This window comes from Cryptomeria japonica, chromosome 11 (genome assembly GCF_030272615.1).
Source record: "Cryptomeria japonica chromosome 11, Sugi_1.0, whole genome shotgun sequence".
NCBI classification, from domain to species: Eukaryota; Viridiplantae; Streptophyta; class Pinopsida; order Cupressales; family Cupressaceae; genus Cryptomeria; species Cryptomeria japonica.
In genome coordinates this window covers 499,102,795-499,120,337 of record NC_081415.1, presented here as the reverse complement: position 1 = coordinate 499,120,337, position 17,543 = coordinate 499,102,795, and positions in this window count along the sequence as shown.

Genomic DNA, 17,543 nt, shown 5'->3' with positions numbered 1-17,543 from the left:
CCCTTTGTGATAGACCTACCTAGGGCAAAACCACTCTATTCTTATGAAATGATCTTATCCAGTACCTTCTTTAATCTATTTGTCATTACTTTGGTGATTATCTTATAGCAAGTATTACATAAAGCAATTGGTCAAAAATAACCCATGCCTGTAGCTTCTTTCTTCTTAGGGATGAGGGCTAAGAAGGTATGATTGATGGCTCCCAAAATTGTTGCTCTTTTTTTAGATTCCTCTGTAGCCTTGAGTAGATTATCCTTGATGATCTCCCAAAAGGTTTGATAGAAATAAGCTAGAAATCCATCTGGCCTAGGGGCCTTGTAAGGGGCTAATTGGAATGTACCCTTTCTGAGTTCCTCTAGAGTCATAGGCTTAGATATCTCCCTATTCTCCTCATCTGAAATGATGGTGGGAATTTGATAGAGAAAATCATTCCTGATAGCTCTTTGATTTATATTCTGGTTATCCCGATTTAGAAGGTTTTGAAAATATCCAACCGCTTCTCGATTGATCTAATCTTTGGAGCATATCATAGTCCCATATTGTATGAGCAAAGTTGTGGAAGAATTTTGTGTTCTTGTCCCCTTCCTTGAGCCATAACTCTTGTGACTTTTGTCTCCAAAATTATTCCTCCCTGGCCAAGATTTTAGCTTGTTCCGCTTTGAGCTTTTGCTCCAATCTGAACTCTTCATCTCTCATACCATGAGCTATGACAACATCAATTCAAACCCTTAATTCATTTTCAATCCTTTGGCTTTCTATGAAAATGTTCTTGAAATGTACTTTGTTCCACTCCTTGAGTTTGACTTTAATATATGAGGGTTTCTTGTGAAAAATAAACATCTTGGAGTGATTTACAATTCTACATTCCTGCCACCACTGAGTCAAGGAATCCAAGAGGGATGGATCCATGATCCACATCCTTTCAAACCTGAAAGGGGATCCACTAGAATATGAGTCCGAAGCAAACACCAGTTAGATTGGGAAATAATCTGATCCACTGAAAGGAAGAATTGAAGACTCCACCAAGCGTGGAACCATAGACCAGTCACCAAAGAGGAAAAAATTGTCTAACTTTTCTGCAATGCAAGTGAAACCCTACCTTTGTTGGTCTAGGTATATTTGACATTACTTGCCACTATTTCCCTTAGATGATTAGAATCAAGAAATTATTGGAAACCTTGTTTGATTTGATTATTCACCATAGAGCCTCCCATTTTCTCTGAACAATTAAGGATCGCATTAAACCACCCCCCCCCCCAATAATAATCTTCTCATCCTTGTTAGAACTAAGTTTCCAAGATAATTCTTACCATAGCTCCCTCTTAGCAGGTGTGGCAATGGGTCCATACACATTGATCACCTTCCAACACTGATTATCCTGAAATGCTTGAAAAGTTACCATCATCCAGTTATTATGGGCCTCCACAATAGAGCATCGAGCCTTTGTAGGATTCCAAAGAACCCCAATTCCACTTGAAGCCCCCATAGATTCTACAAAAACACCCTCTCATTGCCTCCAAAGCTTCATCTTACTCTCCTGCTCCACCATACTCCATTTGGTTTCTTGTAACATCACTAAATCTGCCTTAATAGACTCAATTTGGCGTTTGAAAATGCACCATTTGCTAGGGGAATTTAAGCCCCTAGAATTCTAGCTTAGGATCCTCTTGACTCCTTGAGAAGGGGTAAATCCTCATTTCTAAGAATTGTTTGAAAAAGTTTAGTCTGCCCTTTTGCACATCCAACCAATGCCAATTTGGATTTGTTCGACAAGTGGCCCCTTTGCCTATTGATTTAATTTTGGGAGTTTTCAAAGAGGATTGGATTTTCTCTAAACCCCTCTCCTCCAATAGTCCAACCTAAAACTCTTCAAAGCTATCATCCATGTCTGATTTTGAGTTAAGCTCACCTTCAACTTTCACATTTTCTAAAGGATCACCAGGGCCCTCCCTCTCCACTTCCCTCAGAATAGAGTTCACTAAGTCTCTATAGTCTGATTAGTTCTCGATGGGATGAAATATCATCTCCTCAAAATGTACATTCTGATTTGGAAATGATATTTCTGATAAGCTAGGGAACTCTGGTCCGTCCAAATCAACCTAGGGGGCTCCAGTCACCTCATGAACAAATTCTGCCTTCTCCGACATAGTTTTCCCTTCACCTATTGTTTGTGTAGTGGGCTCCTCAATGTTATGGGTACCCTCTGTGTCATCAAGAGAATTGACACCAGGTATCTTTAGGCCTCCATCCTCTGCCTCCAAATTCCCAACTTGTTGGATTACCTTCTCTGGCTAGATTAAATCTATCAGTTCTTTCTCCATATCAGAGAATGGATCCCTGCACAGGTTTTTCTTTGCAATGTCGAAAAAGGATTGATCAACTTTGTAAAGAGAGCTTACAGAGACCTTGAAATGGCAGTTGTCCGAAGTATGGGATAGCAACTTGCATTGCGGGCACAAATTAAGCTTATCCTCCCTATCAATCACTTGGGTCCAGTTGCCAATGTCCAACATCAATTCAATTTCTGATAGGATCTTTGCATCCTTTGTTATACTCATGCAAATCTTGAAATAGGTTCCCATATTCTAATCTTCAAAAGGTTTATCAAGATAGAGGAACTTGCCAAGTTTTATGCCAATACTTCTTAAAATCCTATCCCCTAGAACTTCGATGGCAAGTTGTATAGATGAAAACCATACTGAGGTTTCAGGGACAACTTCTTCCATAGGGTTAAATCCTGGTTTCTAGTCAAAGAGATGCATCTCGGCCCCTTCCATGAAAAGAGGGGCAAAATTAAGGGCCTTTTGTTTATCTTCCAATGAGGCAAAGGTGATTAGATAAAAACCATTTGCAATCGGCTTAATTGATATGCTCTCTCCCCTTTGACCCTTACACCAATCGTTGATTACCTCATGACTCTTCCATCTAACACCCCCCCCCCCCCCAAATCTTAGTGAAAAGCCCAACTTTTTCCAAGAAACTTTTATTTTGCTTCACTACTTCATCTACAATAGATATTGACCAATAGTGTATCAAAGAATCTTTACCAATTTTCGTCTTCTTGCTTGGATAAGGATTAGATCCTTGAAATTTGTATCCGTGCTATGCTCAAGTTGGCCATTTGAAGGTCATGTTTGAAGCGGTCAAATCTTAGATTACACGTCACATCCACCTCTGATATCGACATTTTCATGAACCACCCACTCTTCCCTCTCTAAAAACCCTTAGCTTTCCATTCCTACGAATTGGAGGGCCACTTGTTAATACGAATTGGAGGGCCACTTGCTAATTCGATTCTTGCTTTGAATCTAAGGAGGTCCGTTGATTTTTCGGTCCCTTGCTTGAAAACCCTTTTGGACCTTGAAAATATAGGTACTCTAGGGGGTAACGGTTGTCATCTATTCCCAACTTGGTAAAGAGTGTCAACCCAACGCCCATTTCTAAAAACCCATTATGGTCTATATTTCCCTTGAAGATCTGAGGGAGGATTCGGTTGCCTCCTAGCTTCATGCGTTGATCCGTGACCTGAATTGCCATATGCCTGCCACCCATTGTTTACTCTTGTCCTAACTGCCTCCATTAGAATTACTTGGTTCATCTCATCATTCCATGAAGGCGCCTTCAGATGATCGCTCCTTCCTCCTAGATATCGATAGTGGTACTGATTTCGCCCAGTTTGGATCTGCTCTCGAGTACCCAAAGTGCCTGTGCAATTGCCGCCATGAAGACCTTCGCCTTCGCCTCTTGCGCTCGCCATTTTTTTGTGCCTTCAAGCATATTATCCATATTCCTAATTATTTAATTAAATTTTATTTGCATAATTCATTTTTTATTAATTTGCAATGAAAAATAATGTCATGTTATGATTATATTAGTTTATAATATTTATTTATTTATATCAATTGTTTATTTACTTTATTTATATGATTACTTATTATATTTATTAGATTGATTAAATAATAAATACTCCCAACTTATTTATAATAATTTAGTTATTCTCCTAGCATAATGAAAAAGTTTTTAATGTACCAAGGAAAGGGTCATGACATAATTATGTTTATATGAAGGAACATTCTTGTAAAGACAAAGATAAAACATTTCAAAATCATAAGGAGAGACAAGTTGAAAATGAACTTTTGGGAGGAGAATAGTACTTGGACTGTGTTAGGTGAAGATGAATCATGGAACTTATAAGAAAAAAATGTTATTGATATGGCCTCAAAGCTTTGTAGAATAATGAATGAAGGAATTGCCTTGCACAATAGGAGGAAGCAATGAGATCCCAACAACAAACGAATAGCAATGAAGTGGAAAAGGGGAAGGATTCAAACAAATTAGAAAGCTTTAAACTTTACATGGGAAGTATGGAATATGCAATTGAAAAAGAAGAATTAGAGGAAGCCCAAGAAGTAAACTTGTTGGAGGAAAAACAATAACTCAATTATTTTCAAATTTGATAAGGTGGACTATGGGGAGCAATGGAGGAAAGGAAGAAAAACCAAGTGAGAACTATTACCCCTTCCCAACAACCAATTAAGAGTACCTCATGGAATGTTAGGGGCCTCTAGGGCCCTAACAAAATATATTTGGTAAAGTGTCAAATGGACATATCAAATTTTGATATGTTACTTTTACAAGAAATATAATTAAATCAAATGAAGCAAAAACAATGGATCATAAATGGAAAAATGTGAGAGACACTTTTTTGGAATCTATTGGAGCATTGAGTGACCTAACAATTATTTTGATACCCTTAACTATCAAATTGGAAATAATACACCAAGAGTAGTATTTGTTGTTGAATAAAATAACTTTTTTTTAACTAAACTTTACTTATTTCTTAATAATGTATATGGTCCAATTCCTCACGTTGTAAGAATTTTTTAAAGATGTTACAAATTCATTGGAAATACTCCCTAAGAATTTGCTATTGTTGGAGGAGATTTTTATGATGTATTAATGATGAAGAAAAAGAACCAATCCCAACTCAACTTCATGGAGTTTGCTAATAGAAAAAACTTGTAGGATATAAAGCCAAAAAATGTTTTTTATACTCTGACTAACAACCAATTGGGATTTAGCAACATAGCAGAAATATTAGACTTATTTTTATGCGATTAAGATTGGTCATCATTTCCACTTGTGTGTGTAGTATTCTTTTGGCTCCAAGTTTAGGCCATTTCCTATTTAACTTCTTGCCCATTAAGTATAAAAAAAAGTTCTTCAAAGGACCAAAATTCATGTCCAAGATGGAAATGGTGGACCAAAGCTCATTTCCAAATAGGATAAAAAAATGTTCACATTTTCAAAGAAATAATAATATGTGAAAGGGTGTCTTAAGAAGTGAAATAGAGAACAATTCAAAGACATCTTCAAAGAGGAGAGGTTAGATGAAAACTTGGCGAACTTAAGAGAAGAAGTGATTCAAAAGGGCATGGATCAAGAAAGCTATAATGAGAAAAATAGTTATTGGGTCAATATGTGGAGACATTGGCAAGAGAAGAGATTTGTTGAAGGAATGTTAAGAAATTTAGCTAAAGGATGGGGACAAAAATACAAAAACATCATAGTTGAACAGGGGCCAAAACAAATAAAAATAAAATTAGCTTTAGGGGAACCCTTAAAGGAGGTTGAGAATATTGACAAAGCAATCCTTTACTTTCAAATGCTCCTTAAAATCACGGAAGGATCATATATGAACTTTCAAACTATAATATTGGAACACATCCCCAAACTAGTAAATGGGGACCAAAAATAATTTCCTAACAAGTTCCTTCACGAAGGAAGAGATAAAATTTGTATCTTCCCAACTACATCTAGATAAATCCCCTAGTATAGATGACTTCCAAGTTAGGTCAACCAACAATAACGAGTCCCACATTTTGGCCAAGTTAAGACAATGAAGTCAATGTTTTTCACTAGATCTTCATTGTCAGACACCTATAACAGCTAAACCATTAAGAGTATATTAGTTTAACGATGATGCAAACTAGTGATTTGTGAGATTTTGTTTGTAGATTCCAAATATATATGTTTTAAAAAATTGGAAATAAATTATGAATCTTTTTACGTAACTTTAAATAACTTTTTTTATAGAAAGGATAAAGTTCTAATTTTTTGAATATAGATTTGTTACACCAATACTAATGCATGAATATTTTCATAATTTTTTGTTGCATATATTTTTTAATTAATTTTTGAAGTCAGAGTAATCATACTTTATATATCACATAATATTTTTTGTATGTATTTGAATTAATTTTTTTTTGTTGAAATGAGGATATCAATAACCAAGGAACAAATATTTTTTAGATTTTTTTCTCTATTTTTCTATTTTTTTCACATGTGTAAAACAAAGACCTTGATGTTTGGTGAAAAAATACACTCACAAGAAACAAAAAAAATGAATATAATAATAAAAATAAATATATTAAAAATGGTACTTTTTGAAAAACCTATAATAAGGGTTACATACTTATAAAACATAACTTCTAAATGAATTCATTTGATCCCCGAAAGGTAAAGAAAAAGTGGTTTTGATAGGTTCAAAGGAGACTCCATTGCAAGCATGATTCAAGACTAGAGGGGTTATATCCAAGGGGTTTTGATCTAACCATATTCAATTAAATTCCTTTAAATGGAACCTCTCAAGTCTTAAATAATTATATTTTAAAAAAAAATATGTGATTTTAGACAAAAATCAAGATGACCTAGAAGTGGGACACAATATTGTGGAATCACACACTCATTAATTCCTTTCACAAATGATGAAACATAGCTGGAAAATAAGTGTAGTTATATGTAGAAGAATCAAGGGGCATGCACATCAAGATGGGGAACCAAAAAGTTGCCACTCCACTTTTCGATCCCATCCAAGACATAACATTTTTGTGCTATTAATGCACTGACAATATTAAGATGCTCATGTTATAAAATACTTGTGTTATTAACACGCTCACACTATGGATTGGTAGTGGTTGAGCTTAGGCCTGGTCACTACAAGGCCATAACAAGAGTGCATTATAACACATGCATATCTTGAAGAAGATAATTTTTCTAACTTACATCTTAGATTCATTATCTTCTTCAAAATATATACATGAAATATAATATTTAAGAATAAGAACATTTATGTCTTTCTCCTTTCTTATACTTTAATCTATACTTAATTTATATATTGGCAAGATGTTTGAGAGTGGTTTGAGATCTCCAAGAGTTATAATGCATATTCTAAGTTTTAGAAGATCTTATAAATTTTCACAGTCAAATGTTAGGTATCAACATGCTCCTATCATCATTCTGTCACTTTCTCTTTATCTCACTCTATTAGTCTCTATTGAGATATAAACCTATCTCTCTCCCTATCACTTTCCCTATCACCTCCTCTCTCTTTACCTCTCTCCATCTCACTCTCTCCTCTCTTCCCCAAGCTCTAAATTTATATTTTTTTAGATAGTCAAATTTCAGTAATTAGAATACTCTTATCACCATTCTTTTTCTCTTTGTCTTCCCAAAGCTCTAGACCCATCACTCTCCATCTCGCCCCTCTCTACCTCCTTCTATCTCACTCTCTACTCTCTATCTACCCTCTTCCTCTCTATATCACCTCTCTCCAACCCTATCTCTATCTATATACTTATCTCTATCTCTCTTATCCCTCTCTATACATACCTCCCCCTCTCTCTCTACTCTATTTATCTACATCTCTCCATCCCTATGTCCCTTTGTCTCTTGTTCCCTCTATAGTTGTTTCCATCTCTCTTTCCCTATCTCAACCCTCTCTATTTTAGTCTATACTTATCTCTATCTCCCTTATCCCTCTACTTACTTCTCTTGTCCTCTCTCTCCCTTCTTCTCCTTCCCTCCCTCCCTCATTCCCTCACCACTTCTCTCTATCTCCTCTTTACCTTAATCTCTCATTCCCTCTCTCTCTCTCTCCCTCTCTTTCCATACCGCTCTCCCTACCTCTATTTCTCTCTCCTTCCCTCACTACTTATTTTTATCTCCCCTCTCCCTCCCTCTCTGTATGAGATAGAGAGAAGTAGAGAGATATGGAGGGATGGAGGGACAAAGAGGTATGTGGGGAGATGGAAAGGGTAGATATAGATTAGTTGAGAGTAAATGAGGGAGGGAGGGAGGGAGAGATATGTAGATAGAGAGAGAGAGGTAGGGAGAGAGAGGGGAGAGTGAGAGGTTAAATAAATGTTGAGGTGACAGATGGAGATGGAGGGAGAAAGGGAGATGTGATATAGAGGTGAGTAGTTAGTATAGAAGAGAGAGAGATAGGTAGGGAGAAATATGTTGGTATATAAAGGGGGGAGAGGTGAGAAAAAGAGAAGTAGCAAAGGAATGAGGGATGGATAGGTAGAGAGAGACATCAATGTAGGGAGGGAGAGGAATGTAGAGAGAGGAATATTGAGCGAGAGAAAGAGAGAGAGAGAGAGAGAGAGAGAGAGAGAGAGAGAGAGAGAGAGAGAGAGAGAGAGAGAGAGAGAGAGAGAGAGAGAGAGAGAGAGAGAGAGAGAATGGTGGAGAGGGGAGGGAGAGAGAAAGAGAGAGGAACTTAGGAGAGATATGTAGAGACAATGGTATATCCTAAGGGGGAGGTAGGGAAGTATACATGGTATCTCCCTACCTACCTCTATCTCCCTCCTCCTTCCCTCACCGCTTCTCTCTATCTCGCTTCTCTCTTGCCCCTCTCCCTCCCTACCTTTCCATCTGTCTCTCCCTCTCCTGTCTTTATATATATCTTTCTCTTTACTTATCTCTATCTCCCCTCTCCCTCTCTCAATGAGATAGAGAAAAGTAGAGAGGGAAGGTGGCATGGGGGGAGATAGAGAGATGGAGAGAGGGAGGGAGAGGTATTTAGATAGAGATGGAAGGGGTAACTAGAGATAAGTATAAAGGAAAGAGAGAAGGAGAGAGAAAGAGGTGGGGAGGGAGGGAGAGAGGGGAGAGTGAGAGTTGAGAGAAATGGAAAACCTCTCTCTCTACATACCTCTCCCTCCTTCCTTATCAATCTTTCTACCTATGCCTCTCTACCTACATTTCTCTATATCTCCCCTCCTTACCTCTCTCTACCTATCTCTCCCTTAGTCCTCTCCTCTCTCCCAAGGTATGTGGAGAAAAGGGTATCTCCTAAGAGGGAGGCAGGGAAGGATGAGAGGGAGGAGAGAGGGAGAGAGAGGTAGATAGTAACTTCCATCTCTCTCTCTCACCACTTCTCTTTCTCTCACCTCTCTTTCACCCCCCCCTCTCTCTCTCTCTCTCTCTCTCTCTCTCTCTCTCTCTCTCTCTCTCTCTCCCCTTGTGTCTCCTTCCCTCTCTACTTATCTATATCTCCCCTCTCCCACTCTCTCCCTCCCTCTTTCCCTCACCACTTATTTATTTATATCTCACCTCTCTCCCTACCTACCTTTCCCTTCCTTCCTCCGCCTTCTATCTCCTACCCTCTCTACTTATCTCTATCTCCCGTATCCCTCTCTTTCTACATACTTCTCTCTCTATATCTCCCTCACCTCCTCCCTAACTATTTTTTTTCTATCTCACCTCTCTCTTTTGAGATAGAGAGAAGTGGATAGGGAAGGAGGAAAGGATGGAGGGAGGGAGGGAAATATATGTGGAGAGAGAGAGGGGAGATAGAAGTATAAAATAAGAAGGAGAGAGAGAGAGAGAGAGAGAGAGAGAGAGAGAGAGAGAGAGAGAGAGAGAGAGAGAGAGAGAGAGAGAGAGATTATTGATTACTAAAATTTGACTATCTAAAAAATTCTAAAATCTAAAATCTAGAATCTTCATTATAACTCCTAGAGATCCAAAACCTTTCTCAAACATGCTGCCAATATATTCATGAAATATAACTTAAAGGATAATTTAATGTCTTTTTTTCTTTCTTGTACTTAATGTTATATTTCATGTATATATTCCAATGAAGAGAATGAGTCTAAGATGTAGAGAAAGATGAGAAGTGAGATAAAAAAATTCTTCAAAACTATAAAACACTTGTATTATAGCATACTCACATTATAACGTGATTGCATTATAGCATGCTTGCATTACAATGCGAGCATGTTTTGGTTTGGTAGTGATTGAGCCTAGTCTCGACCACTACCTAGCAATAATGTGCTTGCATTATTGTCTACACTGAAAATTTTCATCCCAAAGGGTTGGATTTTCCTTGGACATCCAACCCATGACCATTTCAATACCCAAAGATGTGTTTTCTCAAATTGTAAAGAATCACATGATTTTGAGCATTCTCTCCATTGAGTTTGCACATGTTTCACTGCAAAGTTAAAAAATACCATGATAACGTTAAGCTCCCTTAGATATCTAACCATGTAAGTTAATTCATATTTTGACTATGTTAAGTTTTTCATTTCTAATTTCTTTTGCAAGTGTATCCCTTTTTGTCAAAAAACCAATAGGTGGTATTTTTGGTACAATTTTTTACTCATTTGAAACAAATTACATTTTTAGAAACTATACTCCATCCTACACGTATTAATTATTATTTTTATGTTTTCAAAACTTTTAGGGAGGATCACACTCACTTTTTTGTTTTTCAAGATGCGTCCACTTCAAAAATTAGTAAAAAATCACATATTCATTTAAAAAGTTAGTAGATAAATCGAGCATAAACTACATTGTATTAATTAATTTCTCATTAAATTGATATTTGTTTGCACCTTATCACTATGTATGTGTATAAATGGATACATCTTAAGGGATTAATGAAGATAAATCTAGGTGCATGTACAAAGGGTCATAATTAGCTATATAGAGGTTATTGAAGCCAATCTTATTTGATCAAGTGACAACATTAGGGTCAAAAATCTAATTGGATTTGGCTATTGTCGTTTTACTTGCTCATTTTGTTTGATATAAATAACTATTAAGTCATACCTCTAGGAACACCCTCCCGAGTCTAAGTTAAGATTGAAGTATAGGAGAGATAATCCACTTTTTTGGAGCTGACCTTGAACCCTCTGTGGTTTGCGGATGAGAAAGTTTTACTTTCGTGATGACAACCTTGGCCTTGAAAGTGAGATTTTGTTCTAAGAAATGGGGTACAATTTTGTTATAAGAAGTGTCATGTGATTTTGAGACTCAACAAACCCTAGTTAATAAAAATATGGTAGATGTTTGTCTAGTTATTCTACAACATTTAATTTAATGAGCATTGTGCATTTGTTGAATAAAGTAGAGTTAAGTTTAATTCTAGTATTATTAGATACTAGAGACTACTAGAGGTTATTTATAGTGATATTTTTTGTCCTCTAGATGTAGCTTCAATTAGAAAATCTCACAATTATATTTACTTTATTAGTGACTGCTCACTTTGTATTTGGATTTATTTTTTGAGGTATAAGCTATAATTTTAACAATTGTTTAAATATTTTAAAGTCCTAGTCAAAAATTAGAGAGATAAAAAAACCAAGTCCTATTTAAAATAATAGAGGAGAATATGGATCTAGAGAATTTGATGATTTCTATAGAGATGCATGTATGGGCAAATAAAGAACAACTTCATATACGTCATAGTAAATGGGACCACAAAGAGGATGAGCAAAAATATTAACAAATAAAGCAAGAATTATGATGAAAAGTGCCTAAGTTAATTAGTTATTTTGGGTTGACACTATAAATACTTGTTAGTTGATTAAGAGATCTTCATGTTCTATTCTAGTTGGTAGAATATTGTATGAGTGTGGATAGGTAAGAAATCCTTTGATCACACATTAGAGTTTGTAGTTGAACGAAGATTTTGTTCGCGTGCCTAAAGAAAAGTAATACATTAGATTAAAAGACTAACTAACTCTGTTGTTATTTATAGAGATGGTGTTAACAACTACAAGCTTTCAAATCCTCTAACATTGAAAATGGTATATTCTATAGACATGAAATATATAACAAACATAGATTTAAGTCTAATAAAGTATTGCCAAAATTTTAAAAAATAAGAAAAAAAGGTTGTGCATTTTGAAACTAATATCAAGAAGTAGGAATGTGTAGGTAGAGGAGTAAAATTTTTGACACGAGGATGTAGAGGAAGAAAAATGTTTAGTTTTAGAGAGTTTAGAGGAAGATAGTAGGAGGTTCTTCCTCTACACTACAAAAGGTCCATGACAACACAAATAAATTGATACCTAGCCTATTAAATCTCTTTTATGCATTTCCTTTATCCCCCAGAAGCATATTAGTTGCAAGTGGATGTTTAAGATAGAATTATGACAAAATATATTGTTGTAAAGGTATAGGATGAGACTAGCAACAAAAAGGTTGCTACTTCATTGAGGGTTTCGAACAAATTTTTCTCTTGTTAAATTTTAACTTCTATTATATCTATACATTATATTATCATTCCTTATTATTTAGAAGTAAATAAAGTGGATGCTGAAATTGCATTTTTTATGAGTTATCGAGGAAGAAAATTTGATAAAAAAAACTAATAGTTCCAGGGTAAAAGGGAAGGGAATCTAGGTTTGTAGGTTCAAACAATCATTTCATGGTTTTATTCAACCGTCTTGAATGTGATATTAAAATTTAGATGTCTTTATAGAACTTGGGTATGTTAGGAGTTCAATTATTTAAGTTAAACAAGATAACTTTATACAAACTTGCCAAACTCCATGGAAGAGATGCATGCCTTGTACTTTGTTTTGATTAAGTAAAAGTAGGTATTTGAAAGGTACCCAAACCTTGTACAAACCAGGAGAAAGAACTACTAAAAAAAGTGCCTGGTCACTTCAAAAAACAAAATGAACCCATCGAAAGGGATCAACTTAACACAACATTACGTAATAAAGTATCTCGGTACAGACAACAAAAGGAAAGCATAAAGACAACAAAGAGACCTAACCAGGGACAACAACAGAAACTAAATACTATTCATAATTTCCTCAGCGTGAACAACCATTTGTTTCATGCTGTTCGCTGAGGTCTTTAGATCCTCCAACTCACGACCTTCGATGTCGCCTTTTTTCTTTGTGTTAGCTCTGGCCCTCCTTTCATGCCCTTTCTTGTTCGACGACTCTTTATCACCATCATTTTCTGCATCATTCTCGAACCTGTTAATAAGGATGTTCATGTTGTCCACTGAGGATTTGAGGATTTGGAAATTTTGGTCGGCAATCTTCTTTACATTGAGCTCCAGCTTGTCAATTTTGGTGCTGAAATCTTTCATTTTGTTTTCCATTTCCTTAGGATCTCCCATCTCGTTGACCTTTTTCTCTGTTGCCATAATTTTTCTAACCATACATTCAATAGCTTTTGCATTATGCAGAACGGCCACCAGTTCTTTAACATGTTCCGCCAAGGGCTTGTCACCAACTGTAATTCTTGCAATGGCCTGTGTATCGGTTTTCAAACTGTTAACATCCTTCACCATAGTAGCGATGGTCTCACAGAAGGCCTTAACAGTGTCTTTGTCACCATTGTCACTTTTATCCCCTTTTTCCTCCTTATGCAGATTTGTGGAATTCACGGTCTCCAAATTATCCATCACCGAGTTACCCTCCCCTTCTTTATCCTGACTATCAACCACCTTGTTTTCTTCAGCCTCCTCTTCCGATTCAATCTGAACATGATTGAATTCGGAATTGCTCTCCTTTTTAATGTTCTTTTTCTGAGCCTTCTTTCCAGTGGTTTTCCCTTTCCTTTTTTTAGCAGATTTTTCCTCAAGGGATTCAGTTGCAGAGTCCGACGTATAAGAGTCCACAATAATCCTCCTCTTCTTGGCCCTAATCCTCCCTTTCTTGCTAGTTTCCTCCGACTCTCCCTTGATATCCGAGTCAAAATTGAAACCACTATCCTTACTTTCTTTAGTTTCATCTCTAGCATTTTTGCCTTTGATAGGCTTTTCAATGCACTTCCCCTTTAGCATTTTATAAACCAAGACCATAAGCCCCTGGTGGAGGGCATGATCACCTTTAGGATCCTTCTGGATTTCCTTTATAGTATGATCCATAGAACAGGCAAGGTAATAGGGAAGGCTAACCCTTTCTCCATGACAAAAATGATTAAGAAGAATGAAGTGATGCCCGTAGGCCCTAGTAAACCTACCGTCTAAGGTAATGTATTCAATAGAAGTGAAAAGAACAAACCTCTAGGGCCTGCAAATTCTCTTCGGGGAGTGGTAGGAATTGTCAATTTTGATCATCTTTCACCTCTCTCCATCCGTAACTAGAAACTTGTCTGCAGCTTTGTCAGATATTCCTCTGTCCCTGTAAAATTTCATACCCTCAATAGACATCCCCGTGGCCTCGGCAATAACCTCTTCGTCGACATTCATCATCTGTGAACCAATCATAATTTTTCCATTTTTCCAGTTCTTGATGAAGTAAGAAGTAATTGTGGGGTCTTTCCCACTTAGTCATTCCATGAAAAAATTCATTCCTCCCTGCTAGAGGATATCCCAGACTTCTTCATTCTTTCTCCAGTTCGAGCAGGAAGCAGGTTCAAATCTCTTCTTGTTACCTCCCATTTTTCTAGCACCTTCCTTGCAATGCCTTCTCTCGATTTGATCACTTCCCCTCTGGTTTCTGTGGTTATTCTGTAAGAGCACCCAGAATCCGTGCCAAGTAATTATGATAAGACACCTATTTAAAAGTTCATTATCTTCAAACGAGCCCTGCATCAAAAAAGGCGGAAAGGTCATTAGAAATAATGATTAAAAGTACCACGTTGCCTTGTATAGCTTCGGTCTTGATTGAGCAAGGATTTCATTTCGCTTGCAATCTCCGTTTCACCATAATTAGTAATGATGTCTCCCAATTGGCAGGCCAGGTTGGCAGCCCAGTCAGCACAAGAGTTGGCCTCCCTGTAAACATGTGTAAAAACACACATGTCAAACTCTTTGCTAATTTTCCTAGTAGCTTTAATAGCATTACTAATAGACCAAGACGGTAGGAATTTCATATTTAAACAGTTGATAATGTTTAAGGAGTCTCCTTCACACCAAACTTTAGTGCATTTGGCTTCCTTGGCAAGGATCATCCCATGATAGGCCGCCATGGCTTTGGCTACATGATTGGTTTGATTTCCTATGGGAATACATTTAATGATTTTACATATTCCCCATTCATCCCTTAGGACCACTCCACATCCAGCAACCCCCGGGTTACCCTTAGAGGCCTCATCAAAATTGATTTTCATCCATCCTTCGGGTGGGCTGATCCATCTCACTCCCTCTCTAGGGTTGCTCTGAACACTCTCTTGAGCCTTTAGTCTCCACTTGTTATAGATACATTGATCCTCCTTAGTGTGAGGATTATCCAAACCACCTATGATATTCAGATTTTCCACTATGCTTCTTCTTATTTTTTCAAACATAATTTTAGCCTTAGTAGTCTTTTCCCTGAAAATTCTATCATTTATCTCTTTCCAAAGACCCCAACACATGTGGGGTAAAGAAATTTTCCATAATAAGGTTGTGGTTTTGTTTTTTGAAGGATGATGCCAAGACTTGAGAATTTCCTGAATCAAATTAGGGAAGTTTCAACTAATATTGAATTGATCCAGACAACTTCCCCAAACATCAGCAGAGAAGGGACAATGGAAGAGCATATGATTTATAGTCTCCTCATTATGCTTGCAGAGAATACAGAAACTAGGCATGCTGATACCTCTTTTTCTGATATTCTCAATAGTGAGAATTTTGTCTTGAAGGGCTATCCAAAAGAAAATATTGATTTTGGGGATGACGCCTTTCACCCAAGCTTTGGCCCAACAAGGACTTTCCATGTTCTTGAACTGTTGATGATATAGAGAAGTCACTGAAAAAGTACCACTAGCTGTGAGTCTCCAAATTATTTGATATTCTTCTTCAATCCTCACCATAGAGTTCATAACTTTGTTCAAACTACCTAAAGACTGATCCACTTGAGATAAGTCTTTCCATTGTCCATCTTTCTAGTAATCCTCAACCTTGGTTCCAAATCTTTCCTTGCATTGGTTCTGATATCTGTTCCACTCAGGGTTTCCATTCAAAGGGGAATCCAGAAGCCAAGGGTCCTCCCAAAACTAAATAAGATTCCCTTTCCCCAACTTCCACTTTGTACCTTTGATAATTAAGTCTCTAGTCCTAGAGACATTTTTCCAAATATTGGAACCAATTGGGATGATCTCCGCTTTGAGGAAACTTTGAAGATTCGGGCATTGGCTTTTGTATTTGTTGTCCTATATTTTTTTCCACTCTCCTTGATTTCTATATCCTCTCCAAATCTGCTTGGCCATGAGGTGATCATTTATGTCTCTTATTCTTCTAAGGCCAAGACCTCCTTTATTCTTAGGCTTACAGACCTTCTCCCATGCAATTAAGTTCATTCTCTTCTTCTCTTCCACCCCTGTCCATAAGAAGGATCTTTGAATCTTTTCAATGGCCTCAGCATACTTAGCTGGAATCCTGAATAGACTGATGGCATAGAGGGGGATACTTTGTAGAGTGGATTTAAGTAGTTGGACCTTACTTGCTTGACTAAGGAGAGCTCCCTTCCATCCAGATAGCTTTTTGTGAAATTTATCCACCAAGGCTCCCCAAAAGGTGTTCGGAGGATCAAGGCCTAAGGGGAGCCCCAAGTAAGAAGCAGGTAGACTACCAAATTGGCCTCCTAGAATGTTACTAATTTTAATCCTCCTTCTCTCCGGGGTATTGATAAAATAAACAAAGCTTTTAGACCAATTAATTAGCTAACCAATGGACTCTTCGTAGTTGTCCAAAGCCTTTTTTAGTCTTCTAGAGTCCTTTACAATGGCTTTTCCCCATTATTATAAAATCATCAACAAACTGCTGATGAGAGCATATTTGATCTGCCGAAGAAGGATTCAAACCGCAAAACTCCCTTTTCTCAACCAGCTTACCAATACATCTCCCCAAGCATTTCGCCATGATGATGAAGATCATTAGAGATAGAGGATCCCCCTACCTGAGACCTCTTGAGGCTTTAAAGAAACGAGAGGGGGAGTCATTCATTAAAACGGAGAAAGAAGCCGAAGAAACAAGTTGTCTGATAAGGCTGACACTTCTAGGACTAAAGCCAAAAGCAGAGAGAACATCCACCATAAAATCTCAATCCACTCTATCGTAGGCTTTAGAGAGATCCAGTTTTAAAAAAAAAACCTTCTTTTTTAGAGAACGCCAGTGAGTGGATATTTTCATGAACAGAGATGATAGAATCCAAAATTTGTCTTCCCGGAACAAAACTGCTTTGTTGAGGCGAGATGATGGAGGGCAACAGCTTCAAAATTCTAGAGGTTAGGACCTTAGAGATTATCTTATAGAGAGAGTTGCATAAACTTATAGGTCTGAAAAGATCCATAGAGTCTGCCCCCATCTTTTTGGGAATGAGATCAATAAAAGTACCATTAACTTCTTTTAACAGTTTTCTAGCACCAAAAAACTCTTTCACAGCTCTGGTGACATCATTTCCTATAATATGCTAGTACATTTGAAAGAAAAACATAGGAAAGCCATCCGAACCTAGGGCTTTGTTGCCTTCAAAGGATTTGACAGCTATCAAAATTTCTTCATGGGAAGGAATAGCCGA